The sequence below is a fragment of the Lepidochelys olivacea genome, assembly GCF_965140295.1.
Source record: "Lepidochelys olivacea isolate rLepOli2 genome assembly, chromosome: 14".
NCBI classification, from domain to species: Eukaryota; Metazoa; Chordata; order Testudines; family Cheloniidae; genus Lepidochelys; species Lepidochelys olivacea.
In genome coordinates, this window is record NC_140424.1 from 27,664,506 (window position 1) to 27,683,120 (window position 18,615).

Below are 18,615 nucleotides of genomic sequence, written 5' to 3' on the forward strand. Positions count from 1 at the left end.
TTACTGATTGAACCTGCACTGAACTGAAAGAAAAAGTGTGTGTGTGTGTCCAGTTAAAATTAAGATTTCGCATTTTTTAAGCTCATCATTTAAAAAAAATTACGGTCATCTTATTTTCATTTTGAGAGATGAAAACAAAATACACAATGGGCTGGTGATTTTCCCACAATGGGAGCAATCAACTGTTTCAGAGTAACAGCCGTGTTAGTCTGTATTCGCAAAAAGAAAAGGAGGACTTGTGGCACCTTAGAGACTAACCAATTTATTTGAGCATGAGCTTTCGTGAGCTACAGCTCACTTCATCGGATGCATACCGTGGAAACTGCAGCAGACTTTATATACACACAGAGAATATGAAACAACACCTCCTCCCACCCCACTGTCCTGCTGGTAATAGCTTATCTAAAGTGATCATCAAGTTGGGCCATTTCCAGCACAAATCCAGGTTTTCTCACCCTCCACCCCCCCACACACAAATTCACTCTCCTGCTGGTAATAGCCCATCCAAAGTGACAACTCTCTACACAATGTGCATGATAATCAAGTTGGGCCATTTCCTGCACAAATCCAGGTTCTCTCACCCCCTCACCCCCGCTCCCAAAAACCACACACACAAACTCACTCTCCTGCTGGTAATAGCTCATCCAAAGTGACCACTCTCCCTACAATGTGCATAGTAATCAAGGTGGGCCATGTCTAGCACAAATCCAGGCTGTCTCACCCCCCCCCCATTTTTTTTTCCCCAGGGGCACACACACACACACAAACTCACTCTCCTGCTGGCAATAGCTCATCCAAACTGAACCTGAACAGTAACAGATCTGTGGGCGGGCAGGGGGAAAGACAAGAAGGGGTGGCAAGCATGGAGTTGGGCAAAATTTCGTTTCACCAAAATGTGGGTGCAGATAGGCTTGAGTCAGAAGTCAGAAATAATTATGTCTTAGCATCAATGTCAGACATATTTGAATTTGAAAGATGAATTGGAACTTCTTATGAAGCTTGTGAAATCTCCAAAAGGGAAGCAACATCTGGACCAAGGAAAGCCCCAAAAGGCTGGGGCTAATTCTTTATTCGTTTGCAGATGAGCCACTTATCACTTCCCCCACTGCTTGTTTGACCATTTCTAGGGGAAAAGATTCCCCCCTGCCCCTCTCCTACCCCATGGGCTGAGGGAGCTGCTATTTTATCTCTCACCATCCCCCTCCCTTCTCCTACCCTCTGGCTCTTCCTTCTCCAGCCAGTCTCAGCTTGCTCTCATATTCTCCCTCGAGCCTCCCCACAGCCCCTCTCCACACATCCCACCCTTTCCTTCTCTTTATCCCGCCACTGAGAGTTTCCCTCTATTCCAGCTCTGTTCCCCTGAGCCCCAGAATTCTTCCCCGCCCCCTGATTTCTGAGTATTCCCTCAGCATCTCTTCAGCAGCCCCACATCTCCATGGCCCCATCCTGCCTGTGCTTCCCTGTTCACCACCCTCCTGCCCCCTCACACATCGCTGTTAACCCCTCAGTGCCCTCTGGCTCTCAGAGCCCCCTGCCCCTCTTCAGCCCCCTTCCGGCCAGCCCCACTCCCCTTCCCCTAGGATCCACCCCCTTCCCCTGCCGAAGCCCCCCTCTCCATGTCTGCCAGCCCCCCCAACCCAGAGCACAGGGAGGGCAGGCGGCATGTGCTCCCCCACCCCGCAGCACAGGGTGGGCAGGTGGTGCGTGCCCCCGCAGGTCCCCAGCACAGGGTGGGTGGCATGCAACCACCACCACCACCACCCCCGGCCACCCCACACACAGGACAGGCCACCTCAGCACCTCCGTTCCCCTCCCTCCCCCAAGCAGCAGGCGGCATGGCCTCAGTGCCTGACGCCCCCCAGCACTGGGCAGCCACAGCTCCGCCAAGTCCTGGCCGCCCTAGCCCCATCCCCAGCATGCTGCTTCCCTGAAGAGGAGTAGCCTGCCTGGGCTGGGGCCAAGAAGGAAGGGCAAGCAGGGCTTTGAGGAGGAGCATGGGCAGGGCCACACAAGGCTATTTGGGTAGGCACAGCCTTCCCCAGCCTATGCAATGCAACACCCATGCGGGTGTTGTCAAGGTTCCTTCCCCACTCTGAACTCTAGGGTACAGTTGTGGGGACCTGCATGAAAGGCCCCCTAAGCTTATTCTTACCAGCTTAGGTTAAAAACTTCCCCAAGGTACAAACTTTGCCTTGTCCTTGAACACTATGCTGCCACCACCAAGCATGTTAAACAAAGAACAGAGAAAGAGCCCACTTGCAGATGTCTTCCCCCCCAGATATCCTCCCAGGCCCTAGACCCCCTTTCCTGGGGAAGGCTTGATAAAAGTCCTCACCAATTTGTACAGGTGAACACAGACCCAAACCCTTGGATCTTAAGAACAATGAAAAAGCAATCGGGTTCTTAAAAGAAGAATTTTTTAATTAAAGAAAAGGTAAAAGAATCACTTCTGTAAAATCAGAATGGTAAATACCTTACAGGTAATCAGATTCAAAACATAGAGAATCCCTCTGGGCAAAACCTTAAGTTACAAAAAGACACAAAAACAGGAATATACATTCCATTCAGCACAGCCTATTTTACCGGCCATTGAACAAAAGGAAATCTAATCCATTTCTAGCTAGATTACTTACTAACTTTTTACAGGAGTTCTGAGCTGCATTCCTGATCTGTTCCCCCCAAAAGCATCACACAGACAGACAGACAGACCCTTTGTCCCCCCCCCAGCTTTGAAAGTATCTTGTCTTCTCATTGGTCATGTGCTAGCAAGGTTATCTTAGCTTCTTAACCCTTTACAGGTGAAAGGGATTTGTCTCTGGCCAGGAGGGATTTTATAGTTCTGTATACAGAAGGATGGGTACCCTTGCCTTTATATTTATGACAGGTGTGATCTGACCTCATTGGTTTTATTGAGATCGTTACCATTTAAAACACTATTTCAGTTTATCAATTCATTCTGGCTATAAAATAGCAGCAGCGTGTTCTCATCGCTTTTCCTTACGCTTCTTTAAGGAAATCGGTTTTTGTACCAAACTGATAAACACACTCTTCTCTTGCAGCATGTGCAGAGGTAGATAGAAGCTGGAAAGTGGCAGCAATTTCTACTCCTGTCATGTGGGGAGATTCGAGTCCTCTCTTAAAGAAACGGCCACAGTCCCACTGAGTTGGAAGTGTCTGTACCAGCAGTCTCCAGCTTTCAGGGTCCCAAGTTATCTGACTCCAGCAAAGATTTTGAAGTGCCCCTTCTTCCTGCTCTTCTTGTGGGCTATAATAAATTGAGTGATGAAAACACTAACCACCCAGCCAACAAACCTTTGTTAACAGAGTTAAGGTTTCCCAGTGACAGCTCAGGCCCTGCCACAATCTCAAGTTCATCAAAACGCTTTCTACTGAAAACCAGGAAATAGAGAGTTAAGGTCCATGCCAGTGCAACCTTCACCCTGCCCGCTGGAGTTGGGAATAGTCACTGAGAATTATCTGCATGCACCCCAGCTGCATTCAATGTGTTAGGTGTAGCTGTACTGAATGGTGAAGAAATCAGTTGGAGTAACTTAAGTGAGCTGTGTCAGGGATCCTTCCCCACTCTGAACTCTAGGGTACAGATGTGGGGACCCACACGAAAGACCCCCTAAGCTTATTTCTACCAGCTTAGGTTAAAACCTGGTACGCTGCCACCTCCCAGCGATTTAACAAAGAATCAGGGAAGAGACCACTTGGAGACGTCTTCCCCCAAAATATCCCCCCAAGCCCTACACACACCCTTTCCTGGGGAGGCTTGAGAATAACATCCTAACCAATTGGTTACAAAATGATCAAAGACCCAAACCCCTGGGTCTTGGAACAATGGAAACATCAGTCAGGTTCTTAAAAGAAGGATTTTATTAAAAAAAAAAAAAAAAGAAAGGTAAAAATCATCTCTGTAAAATCAGGATGGAAAGTACTTTACAGGGTATTCAGATTCAAAACACAGAGGATCCCCCTCTGGGCAAAACCTTAAAGTTACGGAAAACAGGAATAAACCTCCCTCTTAACGCAGGGAAAATTCACATAAAACAAAAGATAAACTAATCCGCCTTGCATGGCTTATCTATACTGGTTGCAATATTGGAGACTTGGATTAGGATGGGTTGGAGAAGATGGATTTCTGTCTGGCCTCTCTCAGTCCCAAGAGAGAACAACACATAAACTAAAAGCGCAAACAAAAGCCTTCCCCCAAGATTTGAAAGTATCTTGTCCCCTTATTGGTCCTTTGGGTCAGGTGCCAGCCAGGTTAGCTGAGCTTCTTAACCCTTTACAGGTAACAGGATGTTGCCTCTGGCCAGGAGGGATTTTATAGTATTGGAAACAGGAAGGTGGTTACCCTTCCCTTTATATTTATGACAAGCTGTGATTGTGATATGCGGAGAGCTGGGGATTAGTTTGAGGAGCGTCTCAGAGCTGTGACTGTGATGTGAGATCTGGGTTTGAAGCCCCCATGTCTGTTATCAAAGGACAGAGCTGCACATGTACCTTGAGGGATCCAGTATGCATCATTCCAGCACTGAGTTAGGGAGGTTCAGTCAGCAGCAGGACCCAGGGGATCTTCTTGCCATGGGGCTTGTCAGCAGGGTGGTGGGAGAGGAGAGCTGTCTGTGTGTTGAATGAGAAGTGAAAGTACAGTGTTGAATGCAATCTTGTGAGAAAGGGTTGTAAAAGGGCAGGAAGGATTATAAAATTCGACACACATGGGAACAGACTCAGTGTTTGAGCATAGAACAGACGTAGGTAGCTCCTGGCCAGTAAAGCTCACCAAAATCAAGTTGTACTTTAGCAAGAAGAAAGTGTTTGAGTCTGTGTTACAGTTGTCATGTGCCCTATTCCCTGAGTGCTCTGCACCATCTGCAAAGGCAGAGTGCCAGCGTGCAGGATGGGGGTTCTGGGTCATCCTGCAAAGAGGGCAGAGCTGAGGCTGTGTTGCCATTTACATTAACTCTTTATTTCCTGGTTTTCAGAAATTTTAGTTTTGATGAACTTGAACTTTTGATGTCAATGAGCAACCCGAACTCTCCTTTAACAAAGTTGTGGGGTTCTTTGTTTGCCTGGGGGTTTTGCTTGTTTGTTTGTTTTGCTATTTAATTTCCTAGTATTTTAAATGGAAAGATACTTGTTGTAAGAGTTAATGATCACTTAGACATTTGTAGTTCTCATCTACATTTTACAGCTGATACAATACTGTGACAAGAAAATAACAGAAAGACCTACGGAGAATTTGGGGTTGACAGCCCACCCGTGCCAAGCCCCCCCCAACTTCCTCTGCCACTTACCCCCATATCACCACTGACATTTCTTCAGACGAAACAATAAATAATTATAATTATAAAGAAACTTTGGTGGAGGTGAATGTTACCCACAGGTTTACATTTCAGTCTGAGATTTGTGTCCAGGGTGGATAGAATCTATGAATTTCATGAAATACTGTGTTTTTATTTCATTTTGTTGTCATTCTGTTTTGTGTTTTGGAACAAGCTGTATCTCAGGAATATCTTGATCCAATGACCCTAAATTTTAATCACTAACCCTACTCTGCTCTCCCATCTGGGTGAAATTAGTGAGTGAAATTTTAATCATGTGTAATGTATATAAAGAAACAAATACTAGCTAAAAGGCAGATAAGGTTACTCATGTGCAGTTTCCCACCACAGCCCCAATCTTTAAAAGCAAGGTGTGATAGAGCTTTCAATGGCCAGATGAACTAGTGGCTAGTTTGTTGCTCAAAGGGGATTTAGGGGGATCTGGGTCACACACCCCCTCCATCAGGTCCCAGCCCAGGGCCCTGTGTGGTTCAACCCCTAAACAGGGGAGATGAGTCTCTCTCTCCCTGTCGGGGGGGCAGGGGGGGCCTTCAAAACCAGTTTCCTCAGGCTGCTTCCTTCTAAAGTCTCTTTAGTTTGGGGCACAGCCCCACTAGTCCAGTTGCCCCACAGTTGGGGCTTATCTGCAGGCTCCCCTTGGCTTACTTGCCTCCAGTGGCTGCGTTGGCTGGCAAGTCGCTACTCCGTCCCTTCAGGCAGGCAAACAGGGAGCTCCTGCCCCCTCACCAGTCATCCCCTGGCTGAGCTGGCTCCCTTCTTTTCTCCTCCCTCCAGGCCTGGCATTGGCTGCAGGTATAACGGGGCAGGGCTAGCTGAACCCAAAGGTTTTCTTTGATCCCTGCTGTGACAGTCGGCACTTTCTCTTCTCCTTCATAGAAGGAAATATAGATTTAAAGAGAATACCTACCCCATTCCTGGCTACACACTTCTAAAATCATTCACTGGCAATAGGACACTGCCCCATCCCAGGTAAGTACCTTTGACAGAAGAGTTCTACACATGACACTGAGTGCGTTCATCTCACTCACAATGTAAAGCAATGTAAAGCTGTCTCTGTTAATGGGGTTTCATTTCCTTGGTGTTCCTGATGTCATAAACCTGGTAGGGTTAACAGTCACCTACAGAGCCTTCGGTTTGATATGGAAACCCCCCACCCCACCCCAAGCACTCTCAAAATGAAACCTCCCAAAATCATTTCTGTTTCTTCAGGAAAAGATTCAGGCCCATTTGGAGATTCTGAAGGAAGAGAGAGAAAACTTCTGAGATTTAAAGTGACTGGAGAGGTTTAAAGCCTGGAGTATCTGGTAGGTGCCCATTGTTATTAACTTGCAGGGACTTGCAGTGGGCCATCTGTTAGGAAGCTGGTCTCGGGACCCCCCACCCATGGCTTCTCCCAGCAGCCTGGGCTCCCTGGGCCTCTTTTACCCTGGCCGGGCTCCAGGTTCCAGCCTGGCCGGGAGGCTGGACCTCGGGGAGAAGAGGAGCGGTAGATGGCTGGGTCTGTGGTGAAAAGTGGATGGGCCAGGCCCCTTGGCTTCCCTTTGCGGGTGCACCTGGTAGGACATCTGTTTGTAGGCAGCTTCCTCCATGGACTTGGGGAATGTGGGCTTTGTGTTTCTTCATGGGCATGGATGTCTGTGTTAGAGTCCTATGTCTTCGCACACATACACACACCGGCCCTGAGAAATCCTCTCTCAGGAGCAGGACCACATCATATTCTGTAGAATCTAAGCTTCCATTCCAATTAATGAGTTAATTTCTAGCCCTTGTGTCTTTCACAAAACTCCTCCCAAGGTGAGCAGACTATGTCTCGTGCAGTGCTATCTGCCTGAGTCTGCAGACATTTCTTGCATTGTTAATTATTTCTCTCCCCTCGCATCTCTGTTAATGTAGTGCTCAGTCCTGCTGGCTGCTGCTCTGGGTCTGGCTTAACACAGTGTGCTGACTATGTCAGACATAGAAACATACCATGAAAAAATGTTAGGAACAAATGGGAAAGTGGTAGAAAATCCTCTCCCTAGTAACGACAGGGTATAATCATGTGTTAGACATCACAGAATTTTCAAAGAAATTCTCCCTCCTGCAGAATCAGCACTCCATGAACGGACCCTAGACTCTCTCTCTAACCCTTACCTTTCCTTTCTTTTAAAAAAAAATAGATACAGACACAAAACAAGAGGCAGAAGGTTGTATCTGAATTTCAGCAACTGTGGCAGTTTCTAGAAGAAGAAGAGCACCTCCTGCTGGCCCAGCTGGAAAATCTGGAAAAGGCGATTGTGAAGATACAGAATGACAATGTCATTAAAATGTCTGAGGAGATTTCCCGTCTCAGCAACTTGATCAGTGATCTGGAGGGGAAGTGTCAGAAGCCAGCAAGTGAATTCCTGCGGGTGAGACTGAGTTATAAACATCCCTGATCCAAACACAGGGATAGGACAGCTCCTGAATCATGGGCACTGGAGACCAGCAGTCAGAGGTCACAGTGTAATTCAGTGTGTGCATTCCTGAAATGTGAATTATTGTTTCTCTTTGAAGAATTACAGACTCATTTATATTAGAGATGACATTAACTCAGCAAATCCATGGCCCTAGGGCCAAGGCAGGGCCTCTTTTACCCATATCTGCAAAATCCCTTCTCTGGGATCCCCAGTGGGCAGCATTTGGGACTAAAATTGTTTTTCTGTCTCTTTCCTCTCTTGGATGTCAGAAGCACCTTGAGCAGGTATGTGGCTCTATTTCACTTCCCCTCATTCTTCACGATGCTGTGAAAGGGCTTGGAGAGTGTATCGACTCTACATTTCATAAAAATATAAGAATGGCCATACTAGGTCAGACCAGTATCCTGTCTTCCAACAGCAGCCAATGCCAGGTGCCCCAGAGGGAATGAACAGAACAGGTTATCGTCAAGTGATCCATCCCCTGTCACCATTCCCAGCATCTGCCAAACACAGGCTAGGAACACCAAGCTGGTTTATAGCCACTGATGGACGTATGCTCCATGAACTTATCTAGTTCTTTTTTTAACCCTGTTTGTGTCTTGGCCTTCACAACATCCTCTGGCAAAGAGTTCCACAGGTTGACTGTGCGTTGTGTGAAGAAATACTTCCTTTTGTTTGTTTTAAAACTGCTGTCTATTAATTTCATTTGGTGACCCCCTAGTTCTTGCATTATGAGAAGGAGTAAATAACACTTTCTTATTTACTCTCTCCACACCAGTCATGATTTTAAAGACCTCTATCATAGCGCCCCTCTTAGCCGTCTGTTTTCTAAGATGAAATGTCCCAGTCTTATTAATCTCTCCTCATATGGAAGCTGTTCCATAACCAGTATCATTTTTGTAGTGCTTTTCTGAACCTTTTTTGAGATGGGGTGTCCAGGTCTGCATGCAATTTTCAAGATTTTGCATGGATTTATATAGACGCAATGTGATATTTTCTGTTGTATTATCTATCTCTTTCTTAATGATTCCCAACATAGTTAGCTTTTTTGACTATCACTGCACATCGAGGGGATATTTTCAGAGAACTATCCACAATGACTTCAGGATCTCTTTTTTGAGTGATAGCAGCTAATTTAGACCCCCTCATTTTATAACTATAGATGGGATTATGTTTTCCAATATGTATTACTCTGCATTTATCAGTATTGAATTTCATCTGCCAAATTTTTTACCCAGTCACCCAGTTTTGTGAGATCCCTTTGTAACTCTTCACAGTCTGCTTTGTACTTAACTATCTTGAGTAGTTTTGCATTATCTGCAAATTTTGCCACCTCACTGTTTACCCCAGATCATTTATGTATATGTTGAATAGGACTGATCCCAGTACAGACCCCTGGGGAACACCACTATTTATCTCTCTCCATTCTAAAAACTGATAATTTGTTCCTACCCTTTGTTTCCTATCTTTTAATCAGTTACTAATCCATGAGAGGACCTTCCGTCTTATCCCATGACAGCTTACTTTGCTTAAGAGCCTGTGGTGAGGGATCTTATCAAAGGCTTTCTGAAAATCTAAGTACACTATATCCACTGGATCCCCCTTATCCACATGTTTGTTGACCCCCTCAAAGAATTTTAGTAGATTGGTGGTGCATGATTTCCCTTTACAAAAACCATGTTGACTCTTCCCCAACAAATCATGTTCATCTATGTATCTGATAATGCTGTTCTTTACTATAGTTCCCCAGGGCACTGCAGCAAAATATATGGGGCAAGGTCACGTTCAGAATGTAATTCCCATTTATGCATTTAATCCTCACCCTTTAACACAGGACTCTTGAATTATCTATTCAGTGGGAAAGATTGGCCTACAGTATTTCCTAGAGATGTTACATCCCTGGGGAATTGGCTGCCTCAGAACCCCGAGGATCAATATGGGCCTTTCATCTCAAGGCACTGGTTACAATCATGCCCTGGACAGCGGAATCAAGAGTCTTTACCACCTCAGGACTGTTTGGAGACCTGTGTGGAAGGAACTGGTGGGGGCGGGGGCCCCTGAGGTTTCAATCTAGTTCCTGAAAGAACAATCTGATAACACTGTGCGCATGAAATATGGGAACATACTAGTATTAGTGCATGGAGGCGAAGGAGTGAATTGGTCATGAAAACATGATTCCCCTTTGATGTACAGATCTGCTCTGTCCAGGCCAGAGATGAAGAATATTAATGGGGCCTTTAGGGAAAGGTTGCACTGCCATGGCCAGTGCTGTGCCTGCTCTGAGACTGGGAGAAGTGGAGGAATTCTAACTCCAGGCCCATAAGAGCAGCAACTTCCACTAGCAAGGAATTATAATGAGTCACTAAAAGAAACATAATATCATGAAAATCTTCCTCTCCAGGTGCGAGAAGGGGAAGTTCCTCCAGCCAGTGGAGATTTCTCCTGAGCTGGAAAAGAGACTCAGTGATTTCTCCCAGCGAAATATTGCTCTAATGGAGATTCTGTGGAAGTTCAAAGGTACTGAGAAGGGATCTAGGAAAGGAAACCAGGGTGTGTCTCTGGGACTATGGGTGGAGATGGGCTCTGGGCAACTGGTTCAATTAGATTATGTACCTATTTAATAACAAGTAGAAAGCAGACAAACTGAGCAGATGAAGTAAGGGCCCAGGTGCCAGGATCTTTCACATTGTTTCACTCTGTGAACTTTGGTACAATCATTAAGGTAAAAATGTACAAAATTTGGGGTACCTCAGTTTCTCTCTTCCAACTACAGAACTACGGGGCATGTGCTCCAGAGCTTTTTAGCAGCCCCACATGCAGCTGGAGTCCATAGGATCTGCAGGTGCCCATTACCAAGGAACTCCGGGCCCCAGGTGCCTAAGGCCTTGTCTATCTACACTACAGAGTTTTGTCGATTCCAGTTACGCCAACAAACAGCCACTACTATAATTAAACCACTGTTGCATGTCCACACTGTGCTCCTTGTGTCGGCAAAGCACATCCACAATAGTAGCTTTGCATTGACACAGACAGCTCTGGGTAGCTATCCCACTGTGCCACTGGTCAGAAGGTGCTTTGTGAAGGGTTTGCAATGCCTCATGCAGGCAGGTAGAGAGTCACATGATGAAGGTTTCTCAATCTCATTGTTCCATGGGCATCCTACTGTATGGCCAGCTATTTTTCAACTGCCCTGGCAACCTGCACCCCAGCCATCACTGTCAGAAAGCATGGATACTACGCTGCTGTTCAGTATTGTGCTGTGCTGTGTATTGTGCTTGTATTGAACACAAGGCTATAGGGGGAACCCAATGGGGGGCTATTTGGCTGGAGGATGCCTTGAAGGAGCATTTTAACACTGAGCCACAGTAACGTGTGTTGCTGTAGTGTGCTGAACCTGGCATTGTTTCTTTGCACTGTGCTATGAACCTTGTAATGATTTCTGTGTGTGCCTGAAAAGTTACACATCTTAGATCCCTTTTTAGAGTAACGCTTGATAATATGACCAAACTGACACTGCTGAACAGTAATTAGGGTTACCATACGTCCGTATTTTCCCGGACATGTCCAGCTTTTTGGTTCTTAAATCACCATCTGGGAGGAATTTTTAAATATCTAAAAACGTCTGGGATTTTGCCACATCGGTCGGGACGCCCTTTGTCCCGATATTGGGGACCGCTCACCTCACCACACACACCAAAGTCCCGGGGCTGGTGGCGCTTCCTGGGGCAGCTCCCGGCACCTGCCCGCTGGCAGGAGCCTGCAGTGTGGGCGGCCCCTAGGCACAGAGGCAGAGGTGGTCTCCGCGTGCTGCCTCCTGCCCAATCCGAGCTGCGGGGGCAGGGCCTGCAGGTGCCGGCAGCGGGCAGCGAGCCCTCCGCCCCCGCCCTGACCCGCCCTGACCCGAACCTAGGAGCCAGAGGGACCTTCCGGATGCTTCCTGGGAGCCGCCCCAGGTAAGCACCGCTGGGACTCCCCACCTCGCCCCCCGGAAGGTGCCTCTGGCTCTTAGGGTCGGGTCGAGTCAGGGGTGGGGGGGGAGGGCTCTCTGCGTGCTGCCGGCACCTGTAAGCCCCACTCCATGGCTACGGCAGCTCCCATTGGTGCTTTTCTTTGGTGCTGGCCAATGGGAGCCACGGAGCTCACGCTTGTGGCGGGCGCAGCCCGTGGAGACCCCTTGGCTGCCCCTGATCCTAGGAGCCAGAGCGACCTGCGGCAGGAGGGGTGAGTAGGCGAGTGGGGCATGGTGGTGAAGAGGCGAGCGGCGAGGGAGCCAGTGGCTGGCTGGTGGGTGGGTGAGGAGGCAAGTGGCAGGCGGGGAGGGTGAAGAGGCGAGCGGCGAGCCAGCGGTGGGCAGTGAAGAGGCGAGCGGCGAGGGAGCCAGGAGCGGGCGGGGTCCAATGGGGCAGAAAGTGGGCAGAGTTGGGGACTTTGGGGAAGGGGTTGGAATGGGGGCGGGGAAGAGGTGGAGTTGGGGCGGGGGCAGGTGGGGCAGGCAAATACCCCCTTCCCCCCCCCCAATGTAGTGTCCTCTTTTTTGAATATTCAAATATGGTAACCCTAACAGTAATACAAGAAGCCCACAGAAGTGTGTGTTTGTGTGGGGGAAGCATGTGTGACAGCATGTGGGGGGGTTGTGCATGAGAGAGAGAGAGAATGTGTTGGCGGAGCGTGTGAGAGACTGTGTGTGTGGGGAGTGTGTATGTGAGAAAGAGAGACAAATTGTGTATGGGGGACTTCCTGGGGCTTTGAAAGGGGAGGGACACATGTCTACATAGCTGGATGAATGGCAGCAGATTTCCAAACAGTGAGCAGAGCGGTTACGGTGGGCATCGTGAGATACCTTCCGGAGGCCAGTTACAGCAACGTAACAAACACAGTGTCTACACTGACACTTTGTTGATCTAACTTTGCTGCAAAAATCTCTATGCCTCCCATTGAGGTGGTTATATTTTGTCAGTAAAGCAGGAGAGTTTTGTCACCAAGAGGTGCATTGTAGTGTGTACACCTCCACTGTTTTGTCAATGAAAGCTGCCTTTTGCCGACAAAACAGTGTAGACAAGGCCTAAAGGTCGGCACGCAAAACGTAAACCCTCAATTTAAGGCCACTTTTGAAATGTGGACCCAGCTCACCATTGTGCTCTGGCCCCGTGTGGCAGCTTGTGTGGGCCAAAGGGGCTGTAGGGAAGGTGTAAACCCAGGGGAATCCTCGCAGCACAGGAGCCTCTTGTGCCTCCAGCTCCTCCACAGCAGCTGCAGGCTCAAGGAGTGTTCCCGGGAAAGCAGGGAATAGAGTGGAGTTGTTGAGGGCTGGGCAGAGGAGGAAGGGGTGGAGCAGGAATAATGGGGTGTGGCCAGGGTAAAGCTGTGCCTTTGACACTGCCTCCGGGAGAAGTCATCTAGGGGCCACTGGACCAGAGGTGCAACTCAGGCTGGACCTCCGGACTTCCGCAGCCTGTGCCAATGTCTGCACTGACCCCAGCAGCTACTGAATAGGAGAACCACAAACTGCTTCCCCCATCCTTTTACCAGTGCAGGGGTGAATGAGGCCCATTGAGCCAATTCTCTCCCTGACTCAGTTTCCACATTTATGAAATAATTTTAAGATTATTTGTATTTCAGTCTATGCAGAATGAAAGCCCCATTGTGCTGAGCTCTGTACATATACTGAGCTCTGTACATATACTGAGACCCAAAGAGCTCACAATTCAGGCTCCTCATCCTGAAAAGTCTCAGCATCCCACTGATGTGAAAGAGGCCAATGTTTGTAAAGTTACATTAATGCTAAAATCTTTGCAGGATCTGGCCTGGCTCATGACAAAATGTAAAAGGAGAATGAGAAATCAGCTGGGTTTGGAGGATGAGGGAACAGAAAATCTGTCTTCCACATAGTGTCTCTTTGAGTGGTTCTGAGGCTTCATGGATATTGGTTCTGTTGATTTGAGACGCTTGAATGAAAGAAAATAGGATGATTCATATTAGCCTTTGTTAAAAATCTGGGTGTGTCTCTGTCTCTCTTCAACTGTTTTTCTCTCATAATTAAAATACAATTATGTCAATTAAGAGTGAGGATGTCACAAATATGACAGCATGAAATATCATCTGTCTTATCCTTTCCCCCTCCAGACATTCTGCCATCTGAACTGGAGACAATAAGAGGGAAATCCTTAGGATCACACAGACCAGGTGAGACTTCAGGTGGAGATTATCATTAAATAAAGAGGAAAATCCCATGAAAACATTTTCATGAACTTCTAGATAAATGTACAAACCAAACCAACACTGACCATGACACACACCCCTAAAAATAAAAATAAAAACAAAAACATGAAATACTAAAAGAAAAGGAGGACTTGTGGCACCTGTGGCTCACGAAAGCTTATGCTCAAATAAATTGGTTAGTCTCTAAGGTGCCACAAGTCCTCCTTTTCTTTTTGCAAATACAGACTAACACGGCTGCTACTCTGAAACATGAAATACTAAGAAATCCCAAGCCGAAATCACACAAACAATCCTGATACCATCCTTAGTGTTGAGTCCCTGCACCCACTGACGAACAGAAACACTCTCCCTGACCAAGAAACACTCTGAGGCTAGGCCTACATAGCAATGTAAGCGTAAGGGATATGAGTCAGCTGACCTCTTGTCAGGGAATCCTGGGCTTGAGCATCAACACTGCATTTTAACTCTAGGTTAAGAATTTTCTGCACTGGGGGGAAACTCGACTGCCAATCCTGTTTCCTAACTGTGGTGGTGCTATTGATGGGACGCGGGTGCCCGTAAGGAGCACGTGAGTACATACGCCGCGTAATTAGCTCATTTGGTGGCTGTCTCCATTTGAGAGGGCATTATACTGAATTACTGTCTAGTCGGATAACTGGGTTCTCCAGCTCTAGGCTCGGTCACATTGGCAAAAACATGCCCCTGTGCCTGTCCTAAGGATAATGAGGACATCAGTCTCCAGGGTGTCAAACTATTACAGTGAAACTTTGTAATTCTTAATTTTTCAAATACGATGATCAATGATCAAATTTTTGCTTGCTTGCTTGATTTTTTTCAGTTTGTTTTGAAGTTTGACATAAAATGAAGGTGTCAGAGGGAAGACACACACACATTCCAGTCTGGCTGCTGCTTGCTGCAAAGTGGCAAAATCCATCCCCAAGGCTTGGGATGCAGTGTGCTCCAGCAACCCTGGGGAATCCCTTATCCCTGCCATCACCACACCCCCAGACCTCTGGGATGCTGTGGAGAAATTTTGGTGCTGGCTCCCACTGACCACCCTAACAGTGCATGCTGCCCAGGTGACCCTGCACCTGCAGCCCAAGAGAGGGCAGGAGGGCCTGGAGTAAGGGCCAGTGAGCAGAGCAGGGACCATAGCAGCTGCCCTGCAGGGAGAAGAAGTGGCAGAGCTCTCGGCTCAGTATGGCTGAGGGAAGGATGACCCACCTCCTAACTTTGCTCCCTGCTCCAGGCAAGCTCTGTGCACCACCATGGAGGAGAAACTTCCACCACCACTGTGGGAGGAGCAGGAAGGGGGACCTCTCGGCCAGGTTGGCATGCTGTGTCTGGCATGCTGTGCTGGCTGCCTGTAGCACTGCTCCTCCGCCTCCAGGAACTATAGGATACACCCAGAAGACTTCCACACCCAAGTCAAGCCACGGATGCATGCACATAGGAAACCAATAGGGCTTGGACCCGGGTTTCAGTTTAACATGGGCTCTGACCCTCCAGACCTGCAGGGTCCTGGGACTCTGGATCAGAGCCCTAGATTAGCATATTTGCAGTGTGGATGCAATGAGGGTTTGGCTTGAGCCCAGGCTCAGACCCTGGCTTAAACTGCTGTGTAGATACACTCTCCCTCACCAACACAGATATGTCATTAATGCTGACCCTGGCATTTCCATACATGTCCGTAAGCCCTTTAAATATTAAATTCAAAGGGTTGCCACATTTTTTTTCCTTTCCCCTATGTGAGAGGCTCGCTCCGATTGCACTTCACCAGCATCCCATCTTTCTCTTCAGCTGGGCTGGGCTGAGATCTCCCATTTGAGTTGCTCTCTTTCTCCTCTGTTAGAGATATGGTCCCTCTGTGATGTTGCCACATCCTCCCTGCTCTCTGGGCTGGAGAAGGGGCCACTCTCTGGCCTGAGTGGATCATCCCCAATACCCATCCCCTTCTCTTCTCCCAGGCCAGGGAGAGAAGGACAGGTTCAGTATAGAGCTTCCCCCAGGTTTATATCTATTACCTTCCTCCTCTAACTCCCCTCCCTGCAACTTCAGGTTCTCACCTTCCTCTCTAACCCTCAGAGGAGAAGCTCCAGCAGGAAAAGCAGGGAGATGCTATTTGCATGTACTGGGACATGGTGGATCTACGCCTTCCCAAAGCTAAAGGCCCGTCCCCTCAACTAAGGGGGAGAAACCATGAAGCCCAGGGAACAATGGAGTATTTGGGACAATGAAAGAGAAACCAGGACAAGGAGAGAGGTCAGAAGTTTAAAAATGAGGGAGCCAGAAGGGGACACCAAGCAGAGAACCCCAGAGAGCATCTGTTGCTCCTCAAAGGTATCTAAGGAGTCAGTGAACACTGCCCAGGGGAACTGTGCCTGGAGACATGATTTTAAAAGGGAATGGATATACATGCCACAGTCTCAGAGCACTTCTTCCTCCCTCCAGATTTGTCCTCCTGCAGTGATGTGTGGCCATCTTGGCCATCACCAGGAGGAGATTAATAAGGAGGTCTTGCCACTTTCTGAAGTCACAAATGGGGTGTGTATACATCAGGAGGTGCAGGGAATATTGCAGCCAGAACTTTAGTAAGAGGTTCAAAAAGAGCTGGAAAAGGGGCTGCAAGCTGACACACCACCTAATATCCCCAGTGGGCTGTGGAACAAAAGTGGAGTACAGGCTGGCCCACCACAGTTCCTCATTTTCTCTCCTGTAGGTCCCACCATTTGGAGTCAGGATGGAACACAAAGGCAAGGAAGTGGATGGTGTGGAGCACAAGCATGTACAGATGTTCTCGGGAACTGGTACAGAGGTGGACCAGCTGGATGTCCTTCAGCCAATACAGGTGGTGTGTCAAAGGTGGCTGGGGAGGCTTGTGGTGCAAGAGGTGATGATGAGTTACAGAGGGCCAGCTGTGAGGGATGAGTGGGAAACACCTTCTCACAGGACCTGGTTGAGGAAAGCAAGAGAAGCAAGAGGCTAGGTTGTCCTCACCTTCTGGAACACAAAGGAGGGGACATGTAGGGTGGGCAGCCCCGTGCACTGGCTGAGCACTGTGGGCTCCATCCAGTCACTCTAGTTCTGAGTCTGGTTGTACCATCCAGGGCTATCCTCTGATGCACCAAGGGGGATTCAACCACCTGCACACTAAGGTGTGGAAGAGTAGGGAGATGCAGCTGGGAAGGAGGGAAAAAGCAACCACCACAGAAAGTCTCAGCAGCCAGGGGGACGAACTGCCAGGGCATCTCTGCTTATTCTCAGGCATTCAGGAGAGAGAAGCAGCTCCCCAGGCTGGTGTTGTAAATCAGAGACGCTGTGCTCTAATCTCTGTGACCCTTTTCCCCTCCAGACTCTTTCCCTCCTGAGCTAGAGCAGGGAAGGGAGGATCTCTGGGATCACACATCCAGGGTGAGCTTTGGGGGAGTTTTTCCTTCCATTAACAGAAAATGTCCATGAAAGCAACTCTCCCACACAGCAATAACCAGAGACACTTGCACTGCCCAGCCCTAAAGCCACCTTAATTGTGATCTGAGAATTTGTATTGACATTGACAAGCCTTTCCAATATTACCTTCAAGGTGGTCAGGAGAGAGAGCCTCCTGGTTGCCACACCCTTCCCCATTTCACCTGGGGGACAGACTGTTCCCCATGGCTCTTCTCCTTTGGGCAGGGCTGGACTCTGCCATTGCAGCTGCTTTGTGGGTTGGGGAGATGGTGTCTCTCTAGTGCTGCCACCTGCAGACCTCCCTTCTCTCTGGGCTGGCAAGGGGCTGCCCCACCCATTGCCACCTCCTGCTTCCTGCTCACTGGCCTTGAACTATTGGCTCTTCCCCTGTGCTGCGTCTTCATCTCTGCTCCCAGGCCTGGCAGTGGAGGATGCATTTATGGGAGGAGACTCCCTCTGGGGTTCAAAGTTGGTACCTGCCTCCTCAGGACTCTCCTAATTACAAGCTTTTGCTACCTTCCTTGCCAAGTCTCTGTTGCTGGGAATGAACCAGCCCCAGCTGGGGAGCAGGGAGCTGCAGGCTCTATATTCAAATGAGAAAGTACAGAAGTGGATCCCATTACACAGGTTGAGGAACTGCCAAGCAGGGATGTTAGGGAGTGTGAGAAATGGTCCCAGATTCCCCCAGGGCTGAACTCTGATTCTCTCTCTCCCGTAGTGAATGTGATTCTGGATCCAGACACGGCTCATCCCCGACTCATCCTGTCTGAGGATCAGAAAAGTGTGAAATGGGGAGACACCAGGCAACATCTGCCGAACAATCCAGAGAGATTTGACTCCTGGGCCTGTGTGCTGGGCTCTGAGGGATTCACTTCAGGGATATACTGCTGGGATGTGGAGGTGGGGGACAGAGGATTCTGGGCTGTGGGAGTGGCAAAAGAGTCTGTGAGGAGGAAGGGAGAAGTCAGCTTTAACCCTGAAGTGGGGATCTGGGCTGTGCAGTAGTTGGGTCTGTTCCAGGCTCTCACCTCCCCTGCAACCATACTACCCCTGAGCCAGGTCCCCAGGAGGATCCAGGTTTGTCTGGACTGTGAATGGGGCCAAGTGACATTTTTCGATGCTGATAACAAGGCCCCAATCTTCACTTTCCCACCAGCCTC

The 18,615-nt window shown here is 48.5% G+C and overlaps 2 long non-coding RNA genes across 2 annotated transcripts; one reads left to right on the forward strand and one right to left on the reverse strand.

Annotated features, from left to right (window-relative positions):
* Positions 1-3,159: 3,159 nt before the first annotated feature.
* On the reverse strand, positions 3,160-6,086 carry LOC311531291. Its single transcript, XR_014714185.1, has 3 exons — positions 6,001-6,086; positions 4,510-4,629; positions 3,160-3,265 (listed from the first exon to the last, which is right to left on the reverse strand). It is a non-coding gene; the product is annotated as an uncharacterized lncRNA (long non-coding RNA).
* Positions 6,087-10,205: 4,119 nt separating this feature from the next.
* LOC311531276 lies at positions 10,206-16,854 on the forward strand. Its single transcript, XR_014714170.1, has 4 exons — positions 10,206-10,306; positions 13,913-13,972; positions 14,479-14,576; positions 16,728-16,854. It is a non-coding gene; the product is annotated as an uncharacterized lncRNA (long non-coding RNA).
* The last annotated feature ends 1,761 nt before the right edge of the window (positions 16,855-18,615 follow it).